Raw genomic sequence first — 27,316 nt, forward strand, 5'->3', positions numbered from 1 at the left:
TGGAGGAGTTGAATGCAGTCTTTATAGACGAGCTGATTAGTCGTTATAGATGCGCTGATCTGACGGGAGTTTTTTTAGACGATCTAAAATGCATTTTTATGGACGAATTGGAGGAAGCCTGTGTAGAAGAGCTTTATAGACGAGCTGATCTTTATATGCGAGCTGAAGCAGGAAGTTTTTATAGACAAGTTGAAGGGAATTTTTGTAGACGAGCTGTAGCAGGCTGAAGTGGAGCCTTTATAGAAGGATTGAAGGCAGTCGTTTAGAATAGGCTGAGAAGAATCGTTTTGGAGGATAGAAGTGGAGCCTTTATAGACGAACCGAATGCAGTCTTTGTGGACGAGCTGAAGGCAGTCTTTATAGACGCGTTGATCTGAAGGGAGTGTATTGAGACGAACTGAAAAGAATTTTTATGGGCGAACTAAAGAGAGTCTTAATATACGAGATGAACTGGGTCTTTATAAGGAGCTGAAGGGAATATTTATAAACTAGCTTAAGAGAGTCTGTATAGAGATGTTGAAGGGAAGGAGACTTTTATATATTTTATATGGAGCTAAAGGAAATCTTTATAGATGCTATAGTTGAATGGAATTTGTAGACACTGAATGGAGTCTTTATTGATGAGCGAAGCTTTATTGATCCGTTGAAGTTGAGGGAGAATGTGAATGCAGGGCTGCACCTTCATATACGCGAACTGAAGCTGATTGAATTTTTTGTAGGCGATTCGAATGATTTTCGCTGCAGGTAGGCTTGATAGAAAATGTAAAAGAAAATCTTCATATTTGCTAATGGTTCAACATTTTCATATTAATGTATTCAACATTAATGAAACTCGAAATGTAACCACCTTGAACCATAATTTTCAAACCATATATATTGGGGTTCATTATTTATAATATGCCTTATTAAGCTCTCTATGCCTCATTACTGGATATTTCCATTCTCAGCAACTATCAACGAACGTGCTTTTAGCAAAAAATGTTTTTCAAATTAACTTCTCAGCCCAACTGAGCAGATGAAAACACACAATCAAGCGTTTTCCAAATACTAACAGAGCTTGAAGTGGCTACCAACCTGAAAAATATTACAACTACTCATTGAAATTTTGTAAAGAATAAGTTTGTAGCTTCTGAGCCGTGTTGTGGTGTGCTTAAGTAATTAGCAAAGTAAACGTCTTCGGAAAAAGTGGGTGAAGAAAATTAAAAAAAAAAATAACAATAACAAATAAATGTTAAATGATTTTTATAAAAAAATAATTTATTATTTATATATCTATTATTTTGAAAATAATATTCAAAATACTATTTTAAGTTAAATGTGTTAACTGGCTAAAACGATATGACAGTATTTTATGTTCGTTTGAAAGGGGTAAGTAGAATTTAAATAAACAAAATAAATTAATATTCTATGGAATATATGATATTATAAATAATATTTTGAAATATAATAATTAATATTAAATATTAAATTTTGAAAATTTTGTACATATTTCTAAAATATTCTAAATATAAAATGTTGGAGTATTTGTCTATTAAATGAGAATGTATTTAATTTTCTTCTCGTTTCTAAATAAATAGAATAAATTGGAAAATAGAAAAATAGAGAAAAATAGAATCTGAAGTTTCGAGAATAATTTTTAACAGATTCTATAATTAAATTTATAAATCTTTTGTGTTCACTGACCAAAATAATATGAGTGTAATTTATATTCGTCTGAATGGGGGTAGTAGCTGAAATGTAAATGCATATTTTTCGTGACCCCTTCATGACGTCACTTTTAGCCCTTGTCGGTGATTGTAGCTGTCTAATAGCATGTACATTGTAATTCTTAACTGTCGCTTAGCTGTTATCGTAATTGGCGAAAACACTAACTTCAAATGTGATATAAAATATGCTTAGGGTGACTTTTACGAGTATAAAATGTTATGCCATGGAAATCGGAAGTAACAATAACACTTGTGCTCCGATTTGAAATATGCGAGACATTTAATTTAGGTCAACATACAGAGACATTGCAAGAGAGAGGGGAGAATATGCAAGACAAGGGTGCTCGTTTAACAGCTGAAGGTAGTCTTTATAGACGAGCTGAAGGGAGTCTTTATAGACGAGCTGAAGGGACTCTTTATAAATTCTAAAGCTGTAGAGAGTCTTTGTAGAAGAGCCGGGAGTCTTTATAGACGAGCTGAGGGAAGGAGTCTTTATAGACGAGCTGAAGGGAGTCTTTATAGACGAGCTGAAGGGAGTCTTTATAGACGAGCTGAAGGGAGTCTTTATAGACGAGCTGAAGGGAGTCTTTATAGACGAGCTGTTGAAGGAATTCTTTATAGACGAGCTGTTGAAGGAATTCTTTATAGACGAGCTGTTGAAGGTAGTATTTAAAGACGAGCTGTTGAAGGAATTCTTTATAGACGAGCTGTTGAAGGTAGTATTTAAAGACGAGCTGTTGAAGGGAGTCTTCATGGACGAGCTGAAAGGAGTCTTTACAGATGAGCTGAAGGGAGTCTTTTTAGACAACCAGAAGGGAGTCTTTATAGACAAGCTGAAATGATTCTTTATAGCCAAGCTGAATCGACTCTTTATAGACGAGCTGAAGGTATTATTTGTAGCCCAGCTGAATGGAGTCTCTACAGACTCTATAGACGAGCGGAAAGGGAGTCTTAATAGACGAGCTGAAGCAGGGAGTCTTTATAGACCACGTAAGCAAGGAGTCTCTACAGACAAGCTGAAGGGAGTCTTTATAGACGAGCTGGATGGAGTCTCTACAGACAAGCTGAAGGGAGTCTTTATAGACGAGCTGAAGCAGGGAGTCTTTATCGACGAGCTTTATATACGAGCTGATGCCGGGAGTCTTTATAGACGAGTTGAAGTCTGTAGTCTTTATAGAGTTTTTAAGCCGAAAAATTAATTAATAAAACTAGGATACCCTTCACCACTATGGGTACATTAAACAGGACTATTAACATGAAATTGGATGAAATAAAATATGTGATATTTATCTAAATGTGAATCTACCTAGATTTGTCCATAAAGTGTGTAAATCGACTTCAAACAAATATTTATAGGTCATCCGGTTGAAGGGACTTATAGAAAACGCAACTGTAGTCAATTTTGTACGAGCTGCAAAATTTGAGTCAATCTGACGAGCATGAAGGGTATGATGCCCAATTTGCTTGATATCGAGCTGAAAAAGTATATGTAATATATCCACTTAAGCGATATAGACGAGCTGACAGGGAGTCTTTTAGAACGAGCTGAAGGGAGTCCGTTGTGGAGCTATATATCGACGAGCTGAAGGGATTTACGACGAGCTGAAGGGAGTCTCAATCAGACGAGCTGAAGGGAGTCTTTATCGACGAGCTGAAGGAGTCTTTATGAACGAGCTGAAGGGAGTGTTTAATATAGACGAGCTGAAGGGAGTCTTTATAGACGAGCTGAAGGGAGTCTTTGTGCAAAATTTCGAGCAAATCGAAAGATATATATGGAGTTGGTGCACAATATACGAGCTGAAGGGAGTCTTTATAGACGAGCTGAAGGGAGTCATTATATACGAGCTGAAGGGAGTCTTTATAGACGAGCTGAAGGGAGTCTTTATAGACGAGCTGAAGGGAGTCTTTATAGACGAGCTGAATAGAGTCTTTATCGACGGGAGCTGAAGGGAGTCTTTATCGACGGGGGCTGAAGGGAGTCTTTATCGACGAGCTGAAGGGAGTCTTTATAGACGAGCTGAAGGGCAGTCTCTATAGACGAGCTAAAGGGCAGTCTCTGAAGGGAGTCTTTATCGACGAGCTGAAGGGAGTCTTTATAGACGAGCTGAAGGGATCGACGAGCTGAAGGGAGTCTTTATAGACGAGCTGAAGGGAGTCTTTATAGACGAGCTGAAGGGAGTCTTTATAGACGAGCTGAAGGGAGTCTTTATAGACGAGCTGAAGTGAGTCTTTATAGACGAGCTGAAGGGAGTCTTTATAGACGAGCTGAAGGGAGTCTTTATAGACGAGCTGAAGGGAGTCTTTACAGACAAGCTGAAGGGAGTCTTTACAGACAAGCTGAAGGGAGTCTTTACAGACAAGCTGAAGGGAGTCTTTATAGACGAGCTGAAGGAGTCTTTACAGACAAGCTGAAGGGAGTCTTTACAGACAAGCTGAAGGGAGTCTTTATATAGAGAAATTGCAGGTCAGGGAGCTTTGATAAACAAGCTGTATTTAACAGATTATTAATTAACATTCCGAAGTGCTGGGCGTCTTGTAAATGTGCTTCTTCAGGTCCTCTATAGGCAGAAAAACATCTTAGGCATTTTAAAAACAGAAGACCTTATTCAACAAGTCTTCTATAGATAGAAGGCCTCGACAAGTCTTTTATAGATGGAAGACCTTAACAGATCTTCTATAGACAGAAGACCTTAACAGATCTTCTATAGACAGAAGACCTTAACAGATATTATATAGACTGAAGACCATAAATCCTATAGATAAATGTCCTCCTTAAGGTCCTATATACATAGAAGACCCTCCTCAGGTTATTATGTGAAAAGGGCCGTAAACTGGTCTTCTATACACAAAAGGCCTTCTTCAGGTATAGACAGAATAACTTCTTTAAGTCTTTTAAAGACAGAAGACCTTCAACAGGAGATAAGACTCTCAACAGATCTTCAATAGACGAAAGACCTCAACAATTCTTCTATAAACAGAATATCTCAACAGAACTTCTATGTACCGAAGATTTTCTTCCCATATTTTATAAACAGAAGACCTTCTTCAGGCCTTTTATAGCAAGAAGACATTCTTTTTCTATAGACAGTAAATCTTCTTCAGATTTACTATAGAATACCTTAACAGTTTTCTGTAGACAGAAGACCTAAACACGTCTTCTATAGACAGAAGACCTAAACACGTCTTCTATAGATAGAATACCTTCTCCAGTTCTTCTACAGTGAGAAGGCCCTCGACAGGTCTTCAATAGACAGAAGATCTTCGTCGGGTTTTCTGTACACAAAAACCATTCTATAGACAAAATACCTTCTTTTGGGTCTGCTATAGACATAAGACCTTCTCCAGGTCTTCCATAGAAAGAAGACCTTCTGCAAGTCTTCTATATATATATATATATATATATTCGGAGGACCTTCTTCAGGTCTTCAATAGAACTTATACATTTATTTTATTCCATCTATTCTACAGGTCATAAACAAAGGACCCTCTACAGGCCTTCCTCATATATTATATGGAGAGAAAAATTTGTTTATGTCATCTAGTGACCTACAATATATTTAATATCAAGTGAAAACTTCATTAAGTTCGGGCCAACATCGAACATTGTATACCTTCCATCATGAGTTGAACATGCAACGTGCATAAAATCGATAGGGACTTTTATAAGGGGGCCATGTTATAGACTTTTAAAATCAGGCCTTGTCGACAATCTGGTTTTTCTATGGGGGATTTACCAAAACGTTAATAATTTTTGGTATGTATAAGGTATATAGGTTTGGCGCACAATTAATACCAAAAAGATCAAATTAGAGGCAAGTTGGTTAGAAAATATAATACCGAATTATTGGGATTACCGTTTATGGGGTCTACCCTGAATCTTGGATCAATATTTATGATTATCTCACCAATGAGTACAAAAAAGTAAAATTACAGCCAATTTGATTGAAAACGTGTCCAAATCCCCCGCGATACCAACATTTTGGAGGGGCCAATTACAACAAAAAATATATATAGCCAATTGATTTGAAAAATGTGCCAAATCATAGAAATATTAAATTTTGTACGTGCTGTTTATGGACCAAATCTGTTTCAAAAAGTTTACAATATTGATTTTTTTTAGTATGAAGATTTGCTTACCCAATAAACACTAAAAAATTTAAATTCGGTTCAAAAATTCTAAAAACACCGAATATTGGGTAGTGCCGTTATATGGGCCTATTGCGTCTTTACCGTTATATAGAGACTATACCTTATGGTGGAGGGTTAAATAACTTATATATATCACCATTAAATCCCTACATGCGCTTGATCATCGACGACCCTGAATCTGCCATTCTGATATGTTTCATTGCTTTGACCCCACCGTGTGCGTATATGATAGACATATAATTTTTATTGTTGTTGTAACTCTCATTAATTTCAAACAATGAATGAGTAGTAAGTGGCAAACTATGTTGAGAAACAATAAACAGAGAATGCGAAAAAGCCACAACAAGAGAAATATATCGCACCCCATTGTTAGATTTGTGTAGAAATCGGAAAACAGCAAACAAAAGTAAAAGTTTTAGCGATTCTCGAACTTTTATTTTTGTTTGCATTTCGTCGTAGTGACGACGACAACGACCAAACACACAATTCGCCATCTGCCTAATGGATAACAAATACAAAAATCAAACACAAAACATTCGAAATCAAAACAGTTGACGAAAACAGTTCGTGGCGAGCGGGTAAATACAAAAATTTGTTGTCGAGATTTTAAAACGCGCGAAACGACGGATAAAAACGAATTAATAATAAATAAATATAAAACAAAACAAACCCCAAAATATTGTATTAAATAAATTCAAATACATAAAAGTAATTAAACCTTGTGCCAAATTTTGAAAAAAAAATCAAATAATAAATATAAAAAAAAATCTGGTACATAAATATCTATATATGTGTGTGAAATGCTAATGTACATACATATATAAGTTATTATGTGCTATTAAGTGATCAGTGAAAACAATACAAATGTTGAAAATTATTATTTAATTTTCCTAAATTAATGAAAATATATTTTTTATATTCTACATTGAAATTAATTTTATAAATGACGAAATCCAAATTTTCAAAACATATGAATGATTTTCTCTTTCTATTTGTTTATCTTGTAAATTTTCACGATTAATTCATGCATGCCATTCATTGTTTGGGGATCATCATAAAATAACATGGCCGTAAATGCCATATGTATGGGCTCGCCAAAAAAAAAAATTATATATATATATAGATCAACCTTCTAACGCACTAATTGATCTTTTGTAACACAACATACCGTTGGTATACCTAACGTGATCGATGTAAATTGATGAACGGGTACAATTTCCAAAACCAGACATACAACTTGTGTTTCGATTCTAATCAAATTTTTTGCAAGTGGAAATTTAAAATCGGTTATGATGGACAAAATATCTAAAATAGTTCTACATATTTCAAATCAGTAAGAAAAGTAGTAAAGTCGGACGGTGTCGACTATATGATACCCTTCAACACTTTGTTATATATTCATTCATGGTAATCTGAACCGATTTTCTTTTTCAATAGGTTTTAAATTTCAATAGGATTCGTCCTTGGGCCAAATAGTGTGTCAAATTTCATCTATTCAAATCTAGGAACTTTGAGCTTTATACCACTACAATTTTATGAAATTTTAATTTTTATACCCTTCACCACACTGTGGTACAGGGTATTATGTCTTTGTGCATATGTTTGTAACAGGCAAAAATAATCGAGATAGACCCATGGTTCCTTTTGAGAATATGCATAGAATCACTTTCTGAGTCGATTTATGCATGTCCGTCTGTCCGTCTGTCCGTCCGTCCGTCCGTCCGTCCGTCCATGTATTTTTGTTAACAAAGTACAGGTCGCATTTATGATCCGATTTGGATGAAATTTGGCACAGGTCACTTAATTGGCCCAAGGACGAACCCTATTGAAATTGAAAAAAATCGGTCCACGTTTAGGCATAGCTCCCATATAAGGGTACCCCAAAATTTTCGGTATTTTGAGGTTCTTGAGCGCGTTTTTTAACTGAATTCGCTGAAATTTGGTACTTTGAGTTTTTATTGGGTAGCAAATCTCTCTATCAAAAATTATAAATAAAGGTCCATTTTTTCGGATAGCCCCCATATAAGATTACCCCCAATTTTCGGTATTTTGGGGGTTTTGATCGCATTTTCCGACCGAATTCGCTGAAATTTGGTACTTTGTGTTCTTATTGGGTAGCAAATCTCCCTACCAAAAATTGTAAATAACGGTCCATTTTTTCGCATAGCCCCCATATAAGGGTACCCCCAAATTTTCGGTATTTTGAGGTTCTTGAGCGCGTTTTTTAACTGAATTCCCTGAAATTTTGTACATTGAGTTCTTATTGGGTAGCAAATCTCCCTACCACAAATTATAAATAAAGGTCCATTTTTTCGGATAGCCCCCATATAAGATTACCCCCAATTTTCGGTATTTTGGGGGTTTTGATCGCATTTTTCGACCGAATTCACTGAAATTTGGTACTTTGTGTTCTTATTGGGTAGCAAATCTCCCTACCAAACATTATAAATAAAGGTCCATTTTTTCGGAAAGCCCCCATATAAGGGCACCCCCAATTTTCGGTATTTTCGGGTTTTTGGGCTCGTTTTATAACTGAATTCGCTGAAATTTTGTACATTGGGTTCTTATTGGGTACCAAATATTTCCACTAAAAATTATAAATATAGGTCTAGTTTTTCTGGTAGTACCCATATAACGGTTCCCCAAAATTTTTGGTATTTTGGGGGTTCTGATCGGATTTTTCGACCAAATTGACTGTAATTTAGTACGTCGAGTTCTTATTAGGTAGCACATTTCTCCACTATAAATTATAAATATTGGTCAATTTTTTCTGGTAGCCCCCAGGTTTTGAGGTTATTGAACCAAATTCTTTTTTCTGGTACAGGGTATTATGTTTTTGTGCATATGTTTGTAACATGCAAAAATAATCGAGATAGACCCATGGCTCCTTTTTAGAATATGCATAGAATCACTTTTTGAGTCGATTTAAGCACGAAATTTGGCACCGCGTAGCAAATTAGGTCTAGAATGATGTGTGTAAAGTTGCCTGAAAATCGGTTCAGATTTATATATAGCTCCCACATATACTTTCGTCAGATTTAATGTAAATGGTGCACCAAAGTCCCTATATATCTTTCGATTTGCACGAAATTTGGCACAGCGTAACAAATTAGGTCTAGAATGATGTGTGTTAAGTTTCCTGAAATCGGTTCAGATTTAGATATAGCTTCTATATCTGACCAAATGAAGAATTTAGTATCGGTTGCAGAATGACGTGTTTATGGTTCCAATTTCATTTTACTGGTCCTTTAAAAATGCGACTTTTGTTAGGATTCATCTGTTGAATATACTCAAAGTGGTGAAGGGTATCATATAGTCGGCCCCGTCCGACTTTACTACTTTCCTTACTGGTTTTATTAGAGTTAGAGTCAGATTAGAGTCATAATTACATAGTTTTGTGAACATAATTTATATTTGAAAATTGTTATATAAATGCGTCAAAATATCAAAATGAAACGACTGCTGTTTATAATGGAAGTGAAAAATATCAGTAATTTGAAGATAATAATAAAAAATTGCATATAAAACTCATAAATATACTTTTTTCCAAGAAAATTGAGTTTCAGAACCTAGTACCAATGGATAAATCGACTAAATCGTCTTAGAATTCCATACTATATAAACGGACAATTTCTAGTACAGAATATGGTGGAATACGAGTATATGGCGGCAACCCCAAATTACAACGAATTCTGTTGAAAACCACGCTCAAGAACCCCAAAATACCGAAAATTGGAGGGTACTTTTATATGGAGGCTACCCGAAAAATGGACCTATATTTATAATTTTTTGTGGAGAGATTTCCTACTCACTAAGTACAGAAAGTACTGAGTTACAGCCAATTCAGTCGAGAAAATACCGAAAATTGGGGGTACCTTTATATGGGAGCTGTGCCTATACGTGGACCGATATAGCCCATCTTAGAACTTGATCTTCCTTCAGACAAAAGACTCTATGCTAAATTTTGGCGATCAATCTCAATTCATTTAGACGCTAGAGTAATTACAACAGACAGACGGGCATGCTTAAATCGTCATAGAATTTTACGCTGATTCTGAATCTATATATAAACACTAGCCAGAAAGACGTGCATTTGTATTTCGATGAGACACATTTCTATCGTAGAAAAATTTATATCATAATTGTACAAAAGACTGAGGGCGTAAAAGCCACACACTATCTTGAGATAGAAGGGCGATATGTTACACAAGGAAATCCTCATTCTAGTTGATTGCAAACATGTACTTTGGTTGGTTGCTTTGGTTGCTTTTCATATGTTCGGAATGATTAAAATTCAGTACATTTGGTATTAGTTAAACGAATATGGGCAGTCATTCGAGAAAAAAAAAAAACAATAATATATTCAATACAAAGACTGTGACCTAGACCTTAAATTTTAGTTTTGCAAATTGTAAGTTACGATATCTATTTTTTAAAGAATGATATAGCTCAAAATTTGGACCAGGCACAAGGATTTAAATTCTTAGAATGGCTCCTCTATTTCTATGGGGTACAATATGGAGCTATCGCGTAATATACTCTATGATCCAAAATCACAACAAAATTTCCATACATCTCAATATATAAACCAGTGAGCGGAGTAGTCGGACGGGGCCGACCATTCCGAGCTTGGACATTATTTTGCGATATTTGCACCCTCTTGAACGTCTAGAGGACAACAAATATTACTAATATTCAGAACAGTCCTTATAATTGCTTGTCCAGATTCCCTTCAACGTGGGTTGTGTTGTGATGTTCGACTTTTCGGTCCACTTCATCCCAAAATTATTATATGATAATCATCGAAAATTATAGGCATTGTCCTTGACCATACCTCAATCCTTATAAAAAATTTCAGAGCGATCAGCGCTATATTTGTGGTAATTGGTTTCTAAATAATATATGAATACGTAAGCGCCTGTAGATATTTATTGGTATCAATTTAAAGGTCAACCACTCCCCTTGGATATACTATCAACTTGTCGGGTCTATGTCCTTCAGGGGTAAATATATATGCTATAGAATACAATTTTGTCATTTTTCACACAAAAGTTAGGGTCCATTTAACCCGCTAAATATTGACCAATCTTTATCAAAACATGCATGCTTATTCCTTGGCCCGGTCACCTTCTCCATGTGAAAAAAATAAAGTTTTTTTTTCAATTTCATCCCCTAAATATTAACCGATCTTTATCAAAAACAATAGGGGTCTTCATTGGCCAGACTGTGGCCTGTATCGTGTTTACAAATTATAATGGACAAACGGACGGACACACATGTCTAGATCGACTCATATAGTCGAGATATCGGTATACTTAAAGGTGGGTCTAGGACCAATATTGCGCGGCGTTACAAACTCTTGGGGCTGCACAAAGCTATAATACCCTGACAACATAGTTGTGTAGGGTATAACAAGTAAATTTATATCGTTAGCTAAAATGCAAAAAGGCGTATCTAACAAAAACATAATTGTGTAGGAGAAGCAAAAAACTGTTTTGAATGAAAACTATAAACATGTCATGTGAAATGAAAAAGTGTGCCCGGCAGGGTGATATTGCATATGACGAATAATAGACTATATTTTTTAACAAATTTAGTTATTTAGTTTAATAGCAGTCATAACAATTAAGTAAAAACGTGGATTTTTTGGTTAGTTACGCCTTTTTGCATTTATAAAATAAACCCACTTGTAGTTACATCTTTTTGTTTTTTGTTAATAGAAGCTCCTGTTTTGACCTCAGACGTGTTAAACTTTGTCAACACATGTAGTTTATTGACATTCACAATATTCATTCAAAAAGTCAATTTTCTATTTTTTGTTAGTTACACCTTTTTGCATTTTAGCTACCGATATTTGAATTGGCAAATAAAAAACATTGTGAAAAATTATCCAACTGGGTATGATACTACCTCACAAATATTAATGGGTTTTCTGATAAAAATATAACATATGTTTAAAGATAAACAAACAAAATTACCTCCATTAGATAGATAGTTCACTGAGTCCGATGTTTTGCGCTATCTTTCATTGTGACTTCTTTTCTTCTTATTCATTAATGTGTTTATCGCAAAAAGAGCAACAACAACGACAATTAACAAAAAAAATATATTTTGAAACTAATTGAGTGCATTTGCTGAAAATTTTTTGAAACAAAAGATTCTAATAATATTATATCATAAATAATAATAAACTGACTACCAACAACAAGTCAAGAGCCGGTTGAAACTTGCACGATAACAATTAGATTGCAAGCAAATTATTGGTAATTTAACAACCGAACAACTGAACTCGGGTCAGTTTGAAATTAATTGAATTAAATTAAATTTTAATTTATTTTAAAATATAAACGATAAAGAGAGTGTAAAAAATAAAAAATGCCTTGCTGCTGTTCAGAAAAGAGAGCATTTGAACGTCTTCCCAGCGATGATGATATTTATGGCAAAGCCGATTCCGATCATGAAGAGGTGAGTACGGGGATTCAAAATCACAATTTGTTTTTTTGTAGATTATTGGATTATTAAAAGAATATTTTTTAAGGCCTGCAGGAGGTGTGGATTTCTCAAAGAATATTTTTAAGCTCTACATGTGGCGGGGATTTCTTAAATAATATTTTTTAGGCCTACAGGAGGCAGGGACTATTAAAATAATATTTTTAAAAGCCTATAAGAGGCGTGGATCTTTTATAGACTATTTTTTAAAGGCCTATAAGAGGCGTGGATTATTAAAAAAAAGTTTTCTAATGGCTTATTAAAGGCGTGGATTTTTTAAAGAATATTTTTTAAAGGCCTATAAGAGGCGTGGATTATTAAAATAATATTTTTTAAGGGTCTATAAGAGGCGTGGATTATTAAAAGAATATTTTTTAAAGGCCTATAAGAGGCGTGGATTATTAAAAGAATATTTTTTAAAGGCTTATAAGAGGCGTGGATTATTAAAAGAATATTTTTAAAGGCCTATAGTAGGCGTGGATTTTTTAAAGAATAGTTTTTAAAGGCCTATAATAGGCGTGGATTTTTTAAAGGCCTATAAGAGGCGTGGATTTTTTAAAGTATATTTTTAAAGGCATATAAGAGGCGTGGATTTTTTAAAGTATATTTTTTAAAGGCATATAAGAGGCGTGGATGTTTTAAAGTATATTTTTTAAAGGCCTATAAGAGGCGTGGATTTTTAAAAGTATATTTTTTAAAGGCCTATAAAATTTTTTAAAGTATATTTTTTAAAGGCCTATAAGAGGCGTGGATTTTTTAAAGTATATTTTTTAAAGGCATATAAGAGGCGTGGATTTTTTAAAGGCCTATAAGAGGCGTTTATTTTTTAAAGGGCTATAAGAGGCGTTTATTTTTTAAAGGCCTATAAGAGGCGTGGATTTTTTAAAGTATATTTTTTAAAGGCCTATAAGAGACGTGGATTTTTTAAAGTATATTTTTTAAAGGCCTTTAAGAGGCGTGGATTTTTTAACGTATATTTTTTAAAGGCCTATAAGAGGCGTGGATTTTTTAAAGTATATTTTTTAAAAATATATAGAGAGCTATTTTTTAAAGTATATTTTTTAAAGGCACACTATAAGAGGCGTGGTATATTTTTTAAAGGCCTATAAGAGGCGTGGATTTTTTAAAGTATATTTTTTAAAGGCCTATAAGAGGCGTGGATTTTTTAAAGTATATTTTTTAAAGGCCTATAAGAGGCGTGGATTTTTTAAAGTATATTTTTTAAAGGCCTATAAGAGGAGTGGATTATTAAAAGGATATTGTTTAAGGCCTATAAGAGGCGTGGATTATTAAAAGGATATTGTTTAAGGCCTATAAAATGTGTGGATCTTCTAAAGAATAATATTTTTTATGTGATCCGATTTTATTTACAAACAAACGTATGTCTAAAATAGCAAAATTTTCCTGTATTTTGGAATAACAGATTATCCACATTTTTCTTACTAAATCAAAAATAATATGGCTATTGAAAAATTGGCTTATAATGCCCTATAAAATATTCATTTGTATGGGGTCTACAAATATGATAAACGTTATTTTAATATAAACCAAAGCACTTGTACTACCCATTAATCGATGGCCTCTGATAAGAATCTCATTAATTTGCCGTAGATGACACATTTTATCGCTGTGATTAGTAACTTTGTTGTTAGTAATAAATTTGGAACTGAAAATAACTTTAACGTGAATCATTTCCGAACTAAAGGTAAAAATATAAAAACATTAAAACATATGGAGGGAATTTTTCGATGTAAATTTTACCTATAGAGGTAGATATATTTTATGTGCGAAGATTTGTGTAGCTAAAAGGCCATTGATCTCTTTTGGAATGTTTTTAACCCCACAATATGAAAGCTAATTATATGAACTAAAATGTTTTAACTTGAATATCGAATTTATATACCGAATGCCTTACATGTTGTTAATATCATTTTATACATCGTTATAATTTTTCCAAATACTGATAAAGTTCGAAGATGGAAATCATGAACCCACTCTTTCTGGCACCTCCCCTACAAAGAGCAAACTTTTTGAAAGGTTGTCTCATATAAAGAACAATATTATAAGTCATCTATGGATTGAATCTCTACAAAGTATATTTTTTATAAATGTTCTGTAAAATATATATTTTTTCAGTCAAAACCTCTTCATGTAGTAGACATCTTTTATATAATAATCTATAGGAAATATCTAGAAGATCATATGCCAATAAAATAAGTAATGCCTCTCCTGATTTAGCTCCCTGTGACTTTTACTTGTTCCCAAATCTAAAAAAATCCTTTCTGGCAAACGTTTTAACTCAAATGAAATTTTGAAGACCTTGAGGAAAACTAGTTTAGAATTACTAGAAAAGCGTTGGACTAAGTGTATTGAAGTTTCAGGAGATTATATTGAAAAATAAAAATATTTTGAAGAAACTAACTATTCTCTCTCATTGATAGGCTAAGAAGTTTCGAACTTCGTATGGTTTATTTCCAGGCATATGGGCAATGTGGCATACAAATGTCTTTACTGCATAAGTTGTTACGTCTATTACGCATTGCTATCACAAATTGGAATTAAATTCAACCGTGTGATTTTCAAACATATTGGCATCACACCAGAACATTCCTTTTGCAGATTTTTTTTAAAAAAATATATTTCTTCAATGGTATGCAACTGCATATTGTGCAACCTTAGGAAGATAAGGAGGTGCCTTTCAACAATAAGGCGCCGGACATCAACAGATGCCATGGGAACCAGGGTTCAAATCCCAGAAGTTTCCGGAGATTATATTGAAAAATAAAAATATTTTGAAAAACTGGCATACCAAATTTGTCACGTCACCGCATTCGCTTAATCACAAAATGGACTTAATAGGCGATTTTCCAAAAATATTTTTTCAAAGGTCCGCCATTTTGTTGATTTTATAAAAAGTTAATAATCTTAGTTCATACGATAGCCAGATATGTACTCTTTCTAACACCGTTAGAATTTTCGAATTCTGATGTTCCTGTGAGTAGTTTCATGCCCGCCATAAAAAATAAGGATTTTTCTTTAACACCATAAAACAACAACAATCAAATTTTTGAAAATGGATTATATCTATCTCCACATTACTCTCCCACAAAATGTTCAAAATGTCACTGAAAATTAATTTTATAATATCACGTGAACGGACTATCCGATTTGAAATAAATTTGCGCAACCTAATATTACAATCATGACTGTTTAATGTTGAGATTATCGGCCCACATCATTTTCAATTTTTATAAATCCAAAATTAAGCTAATGGGATATAGATTTGACCCAAACTTTGCACATAGTAATATTTTTACCAATTCTAAATCAAGTCCGAAGATGGGATTCATCAGTCCAATCCTTTGGGTACTTCCCACACACAAAAATCGAATAAAGGGTCCTGCTGGTACTATATTTGAGACCGAACGGTCTGAATTCAACGCAGCAACATAGCTTTTTCGGTTGGATTCACCCAGATTCAATTCAAGGAACGCAACTACTTTCACTGGCTGTAAGTAGGCTTGGCTGGTCTGTACAACCTGGTGGGCAGACTTTTTGCACCATCCTAAACCTAATTGAGTGAAAACTATTCTGGTTTGTCTAGGCAGCCAACGCTCTTATGCTGCGATAGGTGGGGGGAGGGATGAACAACATTTACTCTGTTTTCATTTAACACGTCGGCAATTGCATCAATGTTAACGCTATTTAAAGCTGTTCGATAGACATATTGATCTATAGGCTCCTTATTATAGGCTCCTTTACATCATGGAGATTCTTCCTGACACGCCTGAGTATGGGAGTTCTATACATCATATCATGGCTAGGATGATTCTCTGCAATCAAAATTGTACTGCAATGAAATCATGTTGCTATACTAACGTAAGGATAGAATCTTCATCTCTTTCGGTCCATGATCCAGAGGTTTCGATATAACTTCCTTATTTCTACTTTTTAACTTATCGCAGATAGATATGGTCTGTGTGGACGATTTATCCTATCAAATGTGACCACAATAATTTTGGGGGGCTACTGGACGGATCATCTCCGCAGTTCATGTGGCGAACAATGTGGCCGAAGATTTTGTGGCGGATATTTCCATATTCCTCAGGTAGTACTCATGATAGTACAATCATATGTATACGTTTCGATCTCAATGCCGTATGGGGCGTGGAATACCGAAAAAGTAGAGGTAAAACAGCTTCGGAGATATCACCCGACCCTGGGGAGTAACCCGCTTTACTCATAAGTTTTCACCGAACTGTTCCACCGAATTTACTATTACTTTATATTATCGATATAGGTCCATATTTTAGATATTCTCCATATAAATGTCACCAGTCTACTAGTATAAATTAATATTTGCAAGATTTTCTTAAAGTATATGAAGTCCATATTTTGACTATCAGATATTTTTAGTTTTTTACTGGTTAGAATCTTAGAAGGTCTTTATAGAACACTTTTAGAAGATATTTATTCTATAAAATACCTCTAGAAGTCCGGTTTCAAAAAAAGTCATCATAATGGTTTACTTACTATAGAAATTGTCTAAAAGATCTATATTTTCTCCTTTCTGAAAATGTCTGATAAATTTAGAATTACAAAATAATATATTATCTTTCTCCTCTTTGGACATGTGCCCTCCAAATTCAATTCTTTATAAATCTCCTTGGATAAATAATATTGGCTATGACATAGCCAATGAACAAAATATATCAACCAAGACAATGAACAAAATATACAGCTGGACAATTTTCTTTGTTATATATCTAAATTAAGTTACGTGCTATAAAAACATACGGATGGAGAAACATATACTCTCCTTCATCATATGGTCAAGGGTAAAAAAATAAATAAATTGCCAAATCTGGCAACTACAGATACCTACCAAAAAACAACCACTATCAGTGAGCGACCCAATCATTCACTACTACAACAATAACAGCAATCATTCGCCACCATGTGGGTCAATAGATTTTTGTCAGCCGGCAAGCAAAAGCATTGGGAAAATCAAAGACCAACAGCGGCGTTTCATAGAAAGCGTGTTAGAAGCTTTTATTGTTTAGTTGGACGCACAATGTCGAACGGATACAATGACTGAATGTCGGTGTTTTTTTTTTTTTTTGTATAGAATGTGTTCGAAATCGTTAAATTTTGAGAGCATATAAAATCAACAACAAACATATAAAATTAAAAGAAATAAAAATATAGTGATTCAATTTCAAAGCGAGTGATGCAAACAGTGTATATTTTGGTGAAATCAAAATCATTATTTATATAGATATGAAATTTTTGTATTTAACAACAAATTAAAAAAAAAATGAAAAATTCCAAAACAAGTTTATTGTGGTAACAAAAACAACAACAGCATTGGTTCTCGGTCAATGTAACAAAAATCATGTGTAAGAAGAATAATACTCTCTATTTTCTCACATGCTCGAAACCAAAACAAACTGACAGATACAAGCAATTATCTAAGCTTCTAAAAGAGAGAGATATATAACGTTAATACAAGTTTCACACAAAATTGAATGAGATTTACAATATCTCTCATAAAACCAATTCAGCTGTTTAACCCAAAACAAAAAAATATTAGTTTTGTAATACAGTATCTGGCAAAATATTGCGGCATGGTGGTTAAAAAAGAACAAGAAACAAGTTCTTAAGTTGACCGAACATTTGATTGGGACTTTTATATGGTACCTACACCATGTTAAAATTCAACGTGGGGATTACAAAATATCACTACTACAAGAACTCAGGTTGGAAATTTCGGCTAGTTCCGAAAATTATGATCGATCTTTGAATGTTAATATTATAAGTGTAAACTAAACGTAGGTCATCAGATATGCTTAGTTGTTAATGCATGGACGAGATTTTGGAAAGTAATATTAAAGGATGGTTGATGAAACTTTCAGCATAGAGCAGAGTAAGTGTATGTGAGCGTATCTGACGCTTCACTCTCAGTTACTCTGGATCTTTTGTCAAATGTTGCCACTTTCCAGGGAATGCAGACTTGGGTACCTATGACAATATTGTGTCCAACGAATGAATTTGTAAAATTATACACTACCGAAGACCACCGAATTATAGTACTTGATGTTGAAGTTCATCGGCACATACACACTTATTATGTATGTTGCAAGAATTTTCAAATTCCTTGATGGATTTTCAGTTGAAACATAGAACCGCAACAATCTATTCGCCTTGGTGAACCAACGTGAGTGTGCTATTGGTCCTGGTTTAATGTGAGACTAATCCGCAGAAACAACATCATTCGAAATTGCATTGGCCATTTTGTATAGGTACTTTGAATCGGTGGATAATTGAAATGGATCTAAATCCGGTGGCATGTTCTCAAGTATGTATTAAATTAAATTTTACCATTTAATAATGGAAAAATCGATAAGAAAAATGATAAATGATACATACCGGAAGATGTTCACATTTTCAATTTGTTTGCCCAACGTTCCGGTTGTTGTTTGTGGTCACTGGTCAATGATCTGTCCAAAGTGCTACACAAATGACGAAATGGCCGCTCGTTGAGGTGCAGTGATTTTTTCCATTGTTAAAGCATCATTTTTTCGGCCGTCGAATGAAAATTCTATTAAATTGGATGCATCATACTGCTTACGAAGCAATCCTTCTCAGCATTCTGCTTTTTCCCGACGCATAATCCATGATGGTAGGATTGCCACTTGCATCTTCAATGTCTTATATATGAGAACTTGCGAGTGCTGCTGCTATTCTATAAGACAAACCAAATCGATCACACATCGCAGCGAAGTTCGAATCATCGTATCTGGGAGTGTACGGTCCGCGTATCATTGGCGGAGCATCTTGTAGACTTGAACTTGGCCCATCTGCATCAGTCCTTTTTGCATATATTGAATGGGTCTCTTCAACACTTGTTGGTATTATTGTTGACGTTGGTGCTGGCTCTTCAACTTCTGCCACGAATTCCAGTATCGTCAATCTTCTGACATTATTTTAATCCCGTATATGATCTTTCAAATGATCTGGAATCAATACACATGAGCATAATGCTGCCTTCAAGTCACATTGACATTTTCCGATGTAAAACAATCATTTTGTAGATTGCACGAACATTCTAAATGTGGCGATTTGTTGATGTTTAGTTTCGATTTGATACTTTTCAATCAATGTACCCAATTTTCTAGGAACACTTGTTTTTCTTACACTTTGACTTCTACACAACGACTTAACCCGAATAGTGCTGTAATTATTTTTTTCGAATTGTGAGACGAAACTTTCAGCGTCCCTACATTGTGAGCCACTGAATTCAAAAATTTGATTTGTATCCTTTTTTCTTATCAGGATCGACAGGATCAATTTTTGGGCTGTGGCCGTATGTTCACACTAGAACTGCTCGGGTACAGTTTTTTAGATGATTTATTGATCGTATTATAGACAAAAAATAGTTAAAATGGCGGTGATCATAGGAAAAATCAAGATCAGAAATTAATTTCTCCACCCCATATACACATGAAAAAAATCTATTTTTGAATCAAAATGATGGTATATGGGAGAGTCGAGTCCTTCACCAAAGTTACTCAGAATTGTCCATAGAATCATATAAATTGGAGGAAGATTTGTACCCTGATGAGAAACCCAAATAACAATTACAGTCAATTTGCTTGGATAACGTGAAAATCAAGTGAAATGAAAATCTCAAGAACTCTTGAAGATATAGCCGATTTATTGTGACGGTTAAAGGGCTTCTCAAACTTTAAACGCATTTTTCTCTTTTGCGAATGGTGGGCACGATAACTCAAAAACTAATAACCCAATCGATTCCAAACATTTACAAGATTCTCTGTGAGTGTATAGCTATCGTATGAACTAGGAAAAAGCCAATCGGTGAAGATCTTCCTTATTTTTTAACTTGGTTTTTGGTCAAAAATCGGCGATTTTCCAAAAATATTTTTTCAAAGGTCCGCCATAATCAATAATCCTAGTTCATACGAGAGCCAGACATGTACTCTTTCTAACACCGTTGGAATTTTCGGATTCCGATGTTCCAGTGAGGAGTTATCATGCCCGCCATCAAAAATAAGGACTTTTCTTTAATTACAAAAAAACAACAACAAAGCAATAACAAAAAATGTTGTAAATTATTTTTCTTCTCTTTTAAATCTTCGAATATATATGTGCAAAGTTACAAACCTTAACAAGCATTGGTATTGATTTACCAGCCCGTTGAAAATCTTGAAAAATTAAAATCGAGAATGGGTGGGTTCCCTTAAGGGAATAAATTCTACAAGTAAATTAAATCACAACCAACTGACTTCTTCAATATCAAATGCCTAAATGTATGCTACACAATATTTCGCACAGATACTGTGTTTCGTCTAACATTTCAATGATAGTGGTCCAACAACAACAGCATAGCACAAAAACAATAATAATAACACTACAAACATGCACACAAATATTTGAAATCAAAAAGAGAATGTGTTAACTAAATGGTGATGGGATGGTGGTGCAAATTTGTGAATTAAAGTGTACAAAGAAAAAAAGATTGATAAAAACATCGCACAAAAAGGAAACCAAACAAAAATAAATAAAACGTAATCACAGACGACGACGTCAGCCGCATTTTTGCTCTCTTCGCCTATTGCTTTTTATCTTCTCCGTTTTCGTCGCCTTCCTACCCATTGACAATTATGGCAGCTTTAATCTACTGCCTGTGCAGTGCACTAAACGATCTGTACGTCTTTACACATGCCTTCCAGCGTTGTAACTGCGACTACCAAAGAACCCTAAAGTATCTGAAATACAGAAAGCGGTTACTGCTGTACCATCAGTATTTGCGTGATTTCCATTTGGATTACTACTGTCGACGACGACTGGCCGGGATAAGTGAAAATTCGAATGTTATTGTCGAGAATACCGCTAATAAAATAGACGACGCAGCAACAACAACAATAACAAAAAAATCTACAACAAGTGCCAATTTTTGTGTGACAAATCAAGAAGAGCGAGTGGAAGAAGTCGACAATATTAATTTAAGAAGTGCAACAGCCACAACAACAAAGACATCGAGAACAACAACAACACCAAGCTGTGGAATAAAAATGCAACGAGCTGGAATTGATTTTGCTGCCATTGAGGCATCCTCAGAAGTTTTTGAGGTTATCGATTCGTTTGGAATCAAATCGAATACGGCAGCCAGCAGCAGTGTCACCGAGGATTTCCTATTGGGGGAGCGAATGAATGCCGATTTTCGTGAAAATTATTTCGAGCCGGAGGAAATTGAAATCATTGATGGCTTTGAGGATGATGTAAGCATAATTTTTTGTTGTAATAATTTAATTTAAGTTCGAATATATGAAACTAGGAAAAGTTCCTCTTTTGTTCCAAATTTAATCGATAGCTGACAAGTTTATTGTTGTTGTTGCTGTTTTTGTTTTTATTGGCTTTTTTTGCCCAATAGTTAGTTGGTGGTGGGTTCTTTTTGTAAAAGATACCCAATTATCTCTGGGTATCTCTGTGTATGTTTGTGTGTGTGTTTTCTTATTTGTCCCTTATTTTCATTCTTATGTTTTTATCTCATTATTTTTTATGGTTGTTTTTGTTTTTTTTTTTTTTGCCAATAACCCCCATTCTCATATGATATGACTTTTTTCTGACATTTCACTTTTCGTATTTAATTCGTCGTTGTACTAAATTTAGTAGAATGTTAGTAGCAGGCAAAGATGTCATCAACAAGCAGCTGTTCTGTGGGCTAATCGAACAGTTGGTTGTCAAGTTTAGTTGTTGCCGTTATATGCATTGTTTACATTGTTTATGAAAAAGCTCTCTATGTGAGAGAATTTTTTATTGGTTAACAGCGAGAGTAATGAACAATTGGGATGCACATACAGTAATGCCAATGTGGCGTTTTTTTCAAAGATATACTTAATGAAGTAAACGAAATAAAATTAGTGTATTAAAATTAAGAAGTAAGAAAGTATCATTCGGGGACAGATATATACCATCAGGCTATGGTTTTATTATTCGCTTTATATGAGGTATATGATTAGCGCTATAAAATAAGTCCCCAATTTTTTATTCACAAAACAAAAACAACTTGGGGATATATTCCATTTTAAAATTTGGGGAGTTATTTCATTATGAAACAACTCCTCAAAATTTAAAAATCTTTTCCAGTCAAAGAAAAACATCAGAATAAAAAATGATTTATATCAAAATCTGAAAACAAAAGTGTTCAAAAATTTGAATGCAGAATTAAAACATGTTATGCTAGGGTGTGTGGAAAATTCATCCGAATTAAGAACAATTCTATATAGAATTGAAATCTTTAAATCAAATTAGGAGTAATTGTGATGTAATTGGTAGTGTCTTGGGAGGAAATGAAATTGCTATTAGAAATATGGTTTACCCGACAACAAAAACATTGGGTTTTCCGTAAATATACCTTTTTTAAATGTATTAAAGTATTAAGTGTTCGAATGAAAATGGTTTAGTTATAAAAATAGGAAAACATTTTGGAATCAAAAAATCGCGTGCATTTTAGAGTAAAAAAAATAAATTTGTGCTGGTGAAAATATTGGAAAAAGGGCATTCAAGAAGTAGAGTTTCAAACGAACAGTCAAGAAGACCGGGAGTTTGAAACGAACAGTCGAGAATATCTAAATTGGAAATCTTAAAGAATTTTCGCTGAATTTTGTAATGAAATGCAAAAAAATTATAAAAGTACTTTTGCTGCCGTACAATTAAAAAAAACTTTCTCTGAAATTTTATATGAAATTTGAATTTGTTTTATAAAATAATTTAAACGGATAATTGCTGCCGACGATAATAACTAATATACCGCCAATTTGTATATCGCTGCCGTACAATTTTAAAAGAACTTTAGCTGAAATTTTATATGAAAGGATATTCCTTTCATTGATTAAAAAACTTCGTTGAATTTGTTTTTTTATAAACTAATTTGAACGGATAATTGCTGCCGATGATAATAACTAATATACCGCCAATTTGTATATCTAAGATAATGCTACCTAAAAATGTACGTAGCCCTAAGAACGCCCCCACCAGCCGAAAGTTTGGATGAAATCGGTTACCTTTGGGAGTTATAGTGCTCACCAGCCGGACATACAGACGGCATGCCCGTCGTAAATCAACTCAAATTGTCAATTTGTCTCAAACGGATTTGGTCCAAAGACATATGGGGTCTAAAACCAATATTTCGATGAGGAATATTTTTTGTCGTATCAAAGTGTATATACCCTCATTAGCCACAATGCTGAGAGTATAAAAAATGCATTTAAAGAAAATGTGCGTTCAAATTTAGATTATTTTACAAATTAAAATAAAAATAAACTTTAAATACAAATGTATCCTGTGAATCAAATGAGGACACTTTGTGTTATCATTGGTTAATATTTTGTTTAGATTCCTTTATTTTTTAAATCTGCTTGGCATGGCCGGGGCATAGAGTCATTCTTACACAAATTCTCTATAAATTTATATTCTTATTCGCAACCAATATCTTGGTGGTTTTCTTCTGCAAACGGAAGCATACAATTTTGTAAATAAATAATCTGTTTCTTTCATAACATCCCGTATGCAGCGACCCAATACCATAGAAAATTATCCCCAAACACTAATGTTACCACTGCCGTGCTTTGTATTCCATATTAATTGGTCTTCTTACAGTATGGATACGTTTACCTGAGTTAAATTAATTGATTTTTGTCTCATCCGATCAATGAATATTTTTTTGGTTTTTTCGGATTGTAGATGACTCAATGTTTATGTTTAAATATTTTTTATCTGTCTTTATCTTTTTATCTGTCTCGATGTAATTAATGGATAATTTTTTACACATTGAATGACTCCTTGTTTTACTACAGGTTTAAATATTTCTTTTCTACTGCTTATTTCTTTAATTCTAAGCAACTTTGAAACATTTCTATAAGAAATTTCTTCCTTAGTAAATTTTTAATAGTTTTTCGTAGTACTGGGTCACAGCGCTAGCATTTTTCCATAAAAGAGTATAGCTTTCAGATTATTTTCGTGAGACTTTATGCAATTTGCGTAGATTAATTAATGCTAATCTGCAGATTTAGATATAATTTGATTGAACTTGGCGTGTTTTTTGACCTTGTTTTATCTAGATGTTTCCATTAGGATGATTGGACGCCCACTCATAAATTTTCCCTAATAAAGCCCTAATAAGCCTTCAATTAACTATTTTATTTTTTAATTCATTTCCCAAATCTTTGATGTTTGTGTGGCAACTCTGTCACTACATTGTGTACAATGTTAACTTTACATTTTGACTGAAGCACTCAGCGAGGATAGATAACATTACTGTTTAACTTTTAAACAAAAGATAACGGTAACAGATAAGTAACATGAGAGTTGGAGAGTAACAGAACAATATAACTACTCTCTGCCAATGAAAAGGGGATAATATACCAATCGATGTGTATTAATGTTAATCTGTCAAAACTAGAGCGGTCGTAACCTACATTACTTTCGTGAAAATCAAAGAACAGTGTCCCAAAAAATAGTCGAATGTAAATATACTACTAAATGTAGTAGGTCAGTATTGTAGATTAAATTGAAAATTGTTAATAGAAGCCGTGTCATCAACAAAACGATGTTAATTGAAAACGATGTAAAAATTCGTAGAAAGCATGCGGCTACTAGACTTTGATGAATATTGTATTTAAAGAATGTATTTTAGTTGACTGTCTGGGTCATTATTTTAATTATTATCTAATCATTACACTGAATCAGTCATTCTAGTTTTGTGTGTTTACACGGAGAAAGGGATTTGTCCAAGGAACAAACATGGTTCTTTTCATAATAATTGGTCAATATTTAACGATTCAAATGGACGCAGACTTTTGTGTGAAAATTGCAAAATTTGCATTCTGTAGCGTATATAGTCATTACTGAAAAACGTAGACCCCATAAGTTGAAAGTATATCCAAGAGGAGTTGTTGACCTTTAAATTGATACCAATTATAGTGATGTATGTACTCGGATCTTGGATTTAAAATTAAATATTTACAGGCGTCTACGTACTCTTTTAATTACCACACTAGAGTGTGGAAATATAGAACAGCTTGCTGTGGAATTTTACATGAAGTTTCGGTTCGGGGCAAGGTATAGGGATGATATGTATGGGCTGAAATGGACCGAAAACAATTTTTGTCAGGTTTTGTAGTCTGTCCAGAGCCGAACATATAAACCGAACATCACACATTTTACACTGGTAGGGAATCTGGTCAACTATTGACAATGGTTGTTTTGATCATGTTCGGTCAATATTTAGCGGGCCAAATGAGCCAAGACATTATTGTGTAAAATAAGAACTTTTTAATATTATCATTTAAATGCTTAGGGTAAGACAGAAGGTATAAATACCGAAAAAGAAAGTCAGATTTAAGTGTTAGTTGTATACGGTATCATATGGTCGGCCCGTCCGACTATGCTGCTCCGCTCAGTGGTTTTGCGAGAGAAAACATCATGCATACAAATGTTTTTTCATTCCGCATATGCACTTCCCGTGTAAAATGTCGGCGATTTCGGATACAAAATGGTTATAACGATCGGCGCATGATAATTCTTTTTAGGGCAATAACAGCTTTGTTAGTCATAGACCCGGTCGAAATTTTTATATCCTCCACCATGAGGATGACATTACATTTATAGAAAATTAATGGGGCTGCCCAGAAATTATTATCGATTATTATATTAATAATGTTAAGTACGCATTTTTCTTTTGTTATACAGTAAATATCGGATATAAGCACATCTCATATAAAAAAATCGCATATAAGAAAAATTATCAGAAACACCGAGCATATACTTTCTTATATCCGATAATAAGAAATCTCCGGCTTTTTTGAGTTTCTTATATCCGATATCTACTGTAGTGAGATCCAATAATACCAAATTACATCGTATTTTGGGGTACCGTTATATAACTCATTTTCAATACCAAACTTCCTAGGAATACTAGCAATGCCTCTGCAGAACTCGCATCTTAAATAGTGCCATTTCTATCATGATTTCAAAACATGCGTAAATCGACATGTAATTTAATTCTGATCAAGAAAATATATACTTTGAATATTTCGAGGTGTTGCAATCGAAATGACAAATTTAATATACACTTTACTTTATGGTGGAGGGTTTAAAAATTGTAAAATATATATTATGTTGGGGAAAAAGAAATCTATTATTTTTTCGGCAGGTTCCGATGCTGTAACAGGCAATTATGTGCAATTTTGGTTTCGTAGATTCCGTCCTGGAATTTTTTATGTTAAAGATGTACCTCGATCGTCGGAAATGTCGTTAAAATATGATCGATGTTGGCCGTCGCACTATGGGGTTTTACGTTTATTTTGGGATAAACTACCAATTTTCATATGATTTGGGGCTCAATTTCTTATAGCTGTTACATAGCCATCTGCTTATATACTCCCAAGATGACCTACCAATTTTCATATTATTTTGGGCACAATTTCATATAGCTACCATATAGCCGATCTGGCCGATTTGCCCCAACTTTTTTTGTTTATAAAGCTATTGAAGAGAAATTTGGTTTTCTTGATGTGTTGTTTCATGTTTATGCACAGTTGTGAATATATTGTCTATTAAAAATGTTAATGCGTTATCCACAGAAACAGGTGTTGGATTAACAGCAAAAAGTTTGTTCCTTATTTCGGCTATATTTCCATTACTGCCTGCTTTATTCAAAACAAAGGCCATGTCTCTGTAGTTGGATTTTTTGGCTGAAACCGTAGCAGCATGGACTAGCAACGGCGTTGCATGTTTATTTTGTGAAGCAACTTTGGAGGCTAATTTCCTTTTTAGCATAGGTCCAGCATCTTCATAATTTTATTACTATAATTATACTTTTGCTAAGCCATTTTGAATGTTTAGTTTTAAATCGCTCTAATTTACGGTCGCACTTTGGCAAATGCTTT

This window comes from Musca vetustissima, unplaced genomic scaffold (assembly GCF_032173495.1).
Source record: "Musca vetustissima isolate MV318-11 ecotype Yass unplaced genomic scaffold, APGP_CSIRO_Mvet_v1 utg23410, whole genome shotgun sequence".
In the NCBI taxonomy this organism is placed as follows: domain Eukaryota; kingdom Metazoa; phylum Arthropoda; class Insecta; order Diptera; family Muscidae; genus Musca; species Musca vetustissima.